This window comes from Nanorana parkeri, unplaced genomic scaffold, assembly GCF_000935625.1.
Source record: "Nanorana parkeri isolate BGI_ZX_2015 unplaced genomic scaffold, ASM93562v1 scaffold483, whole genome shotgun sequence".
Taxonomy (NCBI): Eukaryota; Metazoa; Chordata; class Amphibia; order Anura; family Dicroglossidae; genus Nanorana; species Nanorana parkeri.
Genome location: NW_017306751.1, coordinates 743,272 through 751,835, shown reverse-complemented (window position 1 = coordinate 751,835; position 8,564 = coordinate 743,272).

Sequence of the window (8,564 nt, the reverse complement as noted above, 5' to 3'; positions counted from 1 at the left end):
AGCTGTGAAAAAAACAGAAACTTCAGACAATTTACCTTATTCTGAATCATACCTAATCCAAGGTTCAATTTTTATCTCAAGGCCACATTTTTTACATTGACTGGAGTGTACATTTTCATTGATTCCAGCCACAACTGTCTGTGTCAAGTGAAGGGTATTTGTTTCTGCCTTTGATCTGCCCTTTCTTGGTTTGGACCCGGGGTAGGCAAGCTTGGTACTCCAGCTATGTGGAACTACAAGTTGCATGAGGCATTGCAAAATTCTGACAGCCACAGGCATGACTTCCAGAAGCAAATGCATGAGGTTGCTTACCCCTAGTTTAGATGCTAGCTTATGTTCCAATTGATCTAAGCAACATGTATTTAGCTACATGACCTTGTTTACTGTCTGTTAAGTCTCAGACTGTTAATTGGAGCATGCTTGCTGTGCTCTGTTTAATTTGGCATTGGCTTATATGTCTGACACTTGTCTCTCACTCCCACTCTGACACTTTACTCTTCTTTCATTCAGTATCATAAGGAGGGTTATTTCCTACATTGTTAAATATTTAGGTAGTGCATATTCCTGCCATAATCATTCCGTTTATGATGGTTCCAAACACTTGGATTCCTTATATGTAGTTATAAAAGGACAACATTTTGACAATATTGCTTTATCAGCAGATTGACTGAACTTGAAGCTAAATTAGATTATGTCTAGATTTTAGTAGTATAAGGTGCAGATGTCAATTAGTTACAGAAATAATTATTAAAGCAGAATTTGGATTTGAAACAAGCAATGAATGATGACTATTTCAGAAAAAAATATAAACATTTTTCTGCTTCCAGTGAGCACTGATCCACATTAAATTCCATTCTTAAGTGTTTATACTTTTGTTGCCAATGTATTGTAGCAGCTGATTGACTTTGAGTGGGGTTGTGTCCACAAATATGCTAAACACTCTCTACATTTTCATTGTGATAAACAACAGTCTGGTGGGCATTTCATATAGTATATTTAGATATATGTATGAATACAAAATTGTATCACAGCGCTAAAGGTTAAATTAATTAAGTTATTGAAAAATGTATTCGTGTAATCAATGATTACATTGAATAAATAATTAAATCAAATGTTCACATAAGTAAATCAAGTGTTCACAAAAACATGGGTAGAAAAACTGCGTATTTAGCACAGCCTACAAAGGGTTAAGCAAGCCCCAAGGTAAATTGTTATGTAACAATAAAAAGCAAGAATAGATGACTAAAGTGTAAAGTGATAATAGATATCTAGAGTGATAGTGTGTCACAAAGAGAGCAAAATATCAGAAATCCAAAAGTGACACATATAAAATCGTAACAAAATAGGGCAAAATAACAGTGAACTTATTACATTGAATGATCAATCACTAATCTCTATAGGAAGATCCTGATAGCCAAACAGTGATGAACAAAACTAGCAAACGTTTGTATCAAACTAAATTGATCTAATAGCCGTGATCTTACGGTAAAAAATATCAAAACATGAAAAAATGAATAAATGAAGAACAATGTTCAGTAAATAATGTCTAAAAGTCAGAAGAAATAACAGTAAGAAAATTGTAAAAAAATATATATCAGTAAAAAATATACACAAGGTAGGAATTAATGTTCCTTTTCTGTTTGGTCAGCGGCCCCCTTATAGGTGGGAACTCACCAAAAATACGGTGAGTAAACGGATATTTGGATTAGCGGCAGTCAGGTCCAAGATCTTGTTCCAATTCAAACTCAGTTCTTCCCGCAAAAAGGCCAGGAGGGGATGTATCCTCTGCAGTACTGAAGATGTGCAGCGTGCACAGAGACAGTTTCTCCTAAATGCTCTGTCAGCAAAACATCCCTCAGAGATCCCCGCAGTATTTGAAATCAAGAAGAAAGAGCTCTCATGGTATAGTAGGTAAAAGCATTCGGATTTATTAAAACAAATAGAAACTCACATGTAAAATACAGTGGGTACAGCCGGTAAAGAGCTCAAAGAAAACCCCTATGTAGACTCCTCGTGTGCAAGACTCTGCCTTTTTGATGCGTTTCGTCATGTGACTTTTTTTATAATTATATTTCTAGTTCCAGGAGCGCAGATTAATTTCTCCTTTTCATAGATACAGTATATGTATACTGTGAGCTGGCTGCTACCCAAATCTTTTATGCTTTTTTATACCACTATTTGTTTCTTCATTCATGATTAAATATGACATTTAAAAATGGGACAAGATGTAGGATTTGTTTAGAGAAACACTTTAATTAATGAAAGAAACACTTTATTTAATTTGAAACTTGGTATTTTTACCATTATTTGCCTTTTATCAATGTCTGTTTTAGCCAAATGTAAGCAATATTTATAAATTGTCATTTTATATTATTATAGAAAATATTGCATTGTGGTAACTGTATGTAGATAATATATGCAATTATAGTATTCATTATATTAATTCCTTTTTATTTAGTACACATTACTTTTTTTATATTCTCCACCTTTACACACAGACAAAGCTGTTCATCAAAAGTGTCAGCCTTGCTGCAGGAAAAAAAAGCAGTTTGACCTATAATAAAGACATTAACAACATAAATTAAAAATCACTATACCCCCCCAAAAATAAAAACTCCAATATAATGCACCGCTGAAACAAATACCTGAAACAATTGGCAACTTTTAGCATACAGTCCCATCCTTAGCAACCTTTTTTTTTTATAAAGCTTCCCTTTAAAAAAGCTGCTAAGGATGGGACGGTATGCTAAAAGGGTCTACTGGCCTCCAATCAACCCCCAAAAAAATGTCCCCCAAGATAATCAAAATAAAAAATAGTAGCAAAGGGGTTTACAGCACCCTGCCAGCTCCTCGCACCAACCATTCCCTGCCTGCCAAGGCTGCCCTAGACCATCCAAACCTAATAACCAAATCAATATTTTGTGATATTTATGGTTTTTTTATATTCACACCATAGATACTCCTGAGGAAGCAGAGTAATTTTAATGAAACACATATTCCATCCATAAAATATATCCGGCTCATTTCTCATTTATGAAGTGTGATGCACATTCACATCGAATGTTTTGACGTTTACTACAAAATATTGATTTGGTAATTGGATTTACATGGTCTAGGGTGACATATATGTGCATTATAGCCATGATTATTATTCCATGTGGAGTACATTTTTATCTGAGTATTCTAATTGTTGTGTTGTATGTAAAATTCCACATGTGTGGAATGTGGGTACCTTAATCGTCTTTTATTTGTATTTATGAATTGTTAAGACATTTGTGATATGTGGTACCCTACACTGTTCCCATAAGACGATAGATAGTTGCATTCAATTCCACTGACAGACCGGGCAAGTTTTCAGTTAACTTCAATGGACAGCAGAAAGCCAGCGGAACAGCTCTCCTAATTACAGTGAGCTATCACAAGGGAGGGAACAACCTGAAGTTAATAACTTCTAAAGCACTGTGTCCTAAAATATCTCCAATATATATTTACAAATCCAAAATAAACAAAGCTAGCAGCTTAAATCATTCTTTGCCAGTTGGCAGCATACATTCAAAATGCTGTTTTAAATCACCAATTTATATTGAACACGGAGCTCCTTCCTACAACCTTGCATGATCCTAAATTACTAAGGAGATGGGACATGAAGCCAAAGTTGCTTGTTAACAAGAGTGTAATTATTTTAACCCATAACACAAGTAAAATCATTTTAAACTGTAAGCAGCATTTGTTTTCTTTTTATAGTTTATTCCATGTGAATAGAAACATGTAACAAATATGAACAGGGTTATTCACAAAATGTTGAAGTTTTTAGAGAAGGCAGGAGAAGTGAAAAATCTAGGACAACATAGCTGAACTTTTTTTGTGAATAGACCTGAAAATAGTGTTATCCCAATTTGGCTGCGAAAGTGGAAATACGCTTTAAACTAAGCAGTTGAAAGTTCATTAGTAACTTTAATGGGGTCCATTATATAGCTGTAAATGAGATAGCAGGTAATGTCAAATACTCAAGAAGCTTAGAGGTAGGGCAGAATTAAATGTAGCAAAACAGAAAAGAAGGATCAAAGGACATTCTTTAAAGTGTGGTATGAGTAAACTATTGAAGGATTAGATACAGATGACAAAGGTTAAAGATATTATGGGTCTTATCAGAATTGGAGCTGTGATATCAGAACTGGAGTGGATCCTGAATCATGCAGCAGGGCAGGAAAAGGAGATAAAAGCAGATACTTGGAAAAGGAACAGACAGATAGGGAACTGTTGGGGGATAGTTGGGGAGTGTAGATTAACATTTGTTTAGGAGTGAATGAAATGTTCTGAAAGACAATGTTAAAGTGTATTTCCACTTTTGCAGCCAAATTGGGATAACACCTACTTTATATTTTTTACAAAGTATAACTTTATAAATACATTTAAAAATTACTGAAAGTGAAGTTTTTCCCTTCTTTATTGTTTTTTCCCCGCTTCATTATTAGTTTTAAATTAGATGTCCTAAAAAAGGGTTAAAGATCTCAAGACTTGAGTGGTACATTGTATTTTAATGCACCATAAACTGATCTGTTCCTCAATCTGTTCCTAAAGTTGTACTGAACAATAAAAGTTACCTATAGAGTCTTGTGTATAATCCTGCTCCAAAGAAACAACTAGAAAGGTCAGAAATATTTTTTTGTTATTTTAGGTATGGTGTATGTTGAATGGGAGCACATCAACATATTTGACTGCAAATGTAAAAATACATTTTATGACCACATGGATGACCCCTTTTTAATTTCAGAATTGTTGGAATCCTAATGGTGAACACAAACAGTGCCAGAGTATATATTTGTAATAAGTATTTTTTTTATTTATCAATTAACAGCCTACAAAGTGCAAAGTACACCCTTTGCCTCTAAAACGGTATCAGTTCTTCCAGGTACACTTGAAAACAGTTAGGAGTTTTGCAGGCATATAGTCCAAAACATGATTAAACAATTATACCAAACAAGTGTTTATGATGAACAAGATAACATGTAGGTTATAATGCAATCCTTAACCATTTGAAGTCCGCGGTGTTAAACCCCCTTCCTGTCCAGGCCATTTTTCCGTATTCAGCGCTGCAGTACTTTGACTGACATTTATTCCGCATTCACCTGACAGATGACTGACAGGTGAATGCGGAAGTTATGTAATACACATCACTTCTGCATTCAGACCTCGGAGGGAGAGCAGCAAGGAGAAAGATGCTGATCTCCCTCCCATCTTACCTCCTGACACCCTCCCGAGCCGGTCCCAGGCCGCAGATGGGCTAGCGGATCCTGGCATTAAAGGTGAGGGGTCAGGAGGGGGGCAGCAGCGGCGGCGCTCGAGGGGGCACGCAAAGACAGCACATACATATGATCGGCAGGCTATAGAGCCGCCGATGGTATGTATATTAAACAGCCGGTAACGGCTGTAAAGAACGAGCGTGTTTTTTCTACCCGTGCGCACAAGCAGAAAGAAAAGCCATCTTATGACGGCAACCCGCAAATGTGAGTCTACCGTCCGTCCATTTTTTCTCAATGGGCGGACGGCAAGAGGTTACATCAAACAGAGTCAGCTGTATGTGGAATAAAACTGTATGAGGAAAAGCCATGCTCAACTAAGAAGCAGAGGTCACTGAAGACAGTTCAATGTAAAAAAAGTCACGCAAAAGCCAGAGTGAGAAAAAGCAAGTTAATGAGCAGTTACAACTGCATCAACAAGGTCTCTGACAGGCAAAAATTTCACAGAAGGCAGGTGTCCAAGCTCTTCTGCAGAAGCACAAAGAAACAGACAATGCTGAGGACCAAAAAACAATGGTCAGCCAAGGAAAGTTAATGCAGCAGCTGAAAGACATATCATGCTGACTTCCTTTCGCAGTCAGTAGATGTCCATTATCAACCATTAGCTCACACTTGACAGAAACCAGTGAGACCCTGATACACCCATCTACAGTCTGGTCAGAAGTTGTCTTTATGGAAGACTTGTGGCTAAAAATCCATAACTTCAGTGTGGAAACAAGGCCAAGTGACTCACCTACTGTATGTACAAAACACTAGAATTGGTGTGCAAAAAAGGCAGCAGGTGTTATAAGGCAGAGAGCAGGACAAGGATGAGTGTCTGCAAGCAATAGTGAAGCAGTGGAGGTTCCTTGCAGGTTTGCAGCTGTATTTCTGCACATGGATTTGGGGATTTGGTCAGAATTCATGGTCTCAACGCAGAAAATTACAGGCACATACCTATCCATCACGGAATCCCATCAGGGGATATGTCTAATTGGTACTAAATTAATTCTGCAGCAGGACAATGACCCCCAACATACAGCAAAAAGAAGAGCTAGAAGTCATGGAAGAGATGATGTGCCCCACACAGGGCCCTGATTATTGAGTTTGTCTGGGATTACATGAAGAGTTAGAAGCAAATGAGACAGACTAACTTCACAGACGAACAGTTTTCCTAAATTTTTGAAGCAACCTACCTGCTGAGGTCCTTAAAAAATGTACAAGTGTACCTAGGGAAAATGATGCTGTTTTATAGGCAATGGATTGACACCAAATATTGATTTGATTTAGTTTTTACTCCTTATGCACTTTGTAGTTTGTTAATTGATAAGTCACAACTTTAATTGCTTTAAAGCATCCTCACTTTTTGCATTTTTGACAAGTGGCTAAACTTTTGCAGAGTATTGTGTGTGTGTGTGTGTGTATAAATACATTTATTGGTCAATGTTTCGACAAGGCACTGCTTGTCTTTACGTTGACCAGTAAATGTATCTGTGCTGCCTCAATACAAGACCCATGAGTGCCTCTTCCACTGGACTGTTTGTATTGAATTGACTTGAGTGTAACCAGGCAGATTTTACTCTTATCTAATTTATATATTTTATAATATCCTGGATCTAAAGACCCCATAGGTTCAGCCAAACCTTAATGGAGTCAATTCACCAATTTTACAATAGGAAAGATGTCACAATAGGACTTCATCAGGTGTTTGCCTCATACGCTCACCATAAAACACATTCCTGTCATCAAATGACTAGAAACTCTTTAAAAATTCCCTTCTTCCATAAATAAACACCTTTCTAGAAAATCAAATTCTGTTTATCATTGAAATACCTTATAATACTTAATGGGATGGAACACTATTGCATACATACATTGAAATCAATATGCATTCAGGGCATTTAGAGGTATTTAGGAGCATATGTATCTGTTCTGCATTAAAGTGACACTAAACTCAGGAGTTAAATCTTAAAAATGCATTCAAATACCTTAAATGTGCATCATTTAGCTGTAGATCCTCAAAACATCTCTGATATTGTGGTGACACTGTCCTTCCTTCCGGAGGGTGTCTACTTTTGTTCCTCCAAGCTGACTCCTGTGATGGACTACAATCTCACCTTAAGTTGACTAAGTTGTATTAAGAATTGTAGTACATCACAGGTGCAAGCTTGAAGTGGTGGCTACTTTACAACACACACAGGGACAATGGGGGGACAAAAGTAGTCACCCTCTAGATAGAAGGACAGTGCCAGCACAGCTACAGCTAAGGAACTGCAAAAAAAACAACAACTTTTTAACACACCAAGCATTTTACAGACCCTTTTAGATACTTTGTAGAAAATACTATTATACTATTCAGACTTAGGATAGGTATAAGGCAAATAAGATGTAGTGATGTGAGTTTTCTGTATAGCCAAAATCTGTTGTTCTTCAGTATAAATTCAGTTGCCAAACATAGTATTTTACTCAGTGATGATTAGCCTGATCTTTTAACAGGCTCCACATTACATTGGTAACTGCCTCTGTATGTGTACGTGTGTGTTGGGGGGAGCAGCAAAAATGGCCACCTTGAGCGGCAGCCAGCCTCAACTGGCACAGCCCTGTTAGTAAACATATATCACCTGTTTAGATCCAATTTGAGTTGGGATGGCCTCCTCTTACGGTACCTCGGGTCCAGATTCTTTGCAGAAGGCTCTCATTATGTGTGTATTTTTTTTATAGTTTCTCCATTGTGTTTCATGTTCTGGAGGGCCACGTTGTGCACAATGTGACAGCTATAACTTACTGTAATGGATTAAGTGCTAATATGTTAACAGTTGTACTCAATCATGGTCCTGTTCCCATGAATACTTCTTGTGATGTTTTTTTGTACTCTTTTTATCTCATAAAACCAAAAATAAATAATAATAAAAAGATTACCAAAACAAAAGTCCTTTTGGATGTCTGATAGCTGATACCTCTTAAAGACAGTGAAGTCATAAATCCAGGTTATCGCTATCATTATAGTCCTATAGACAAAATAGGTTAAATAAAAACAACGTGCATCTTATTGTGTCTGTTTTCTGAAACATACAAACAGTAACTATAAACAGTGCTAACCACATAGTATATTAAAATCGGCTTGCATAAACTTTTTAATGGAAAACACTACAGAACATCTGTACATCTGTTTCTGCAAATGGTCAAACACGTGAATTAGTATGTCATGTATTTTTAATTTGGAGACTCCTCCAGACTATTGTTCTGTCCCTTTTCTCTGTCACAAAGAATATAGTGTATACTGCA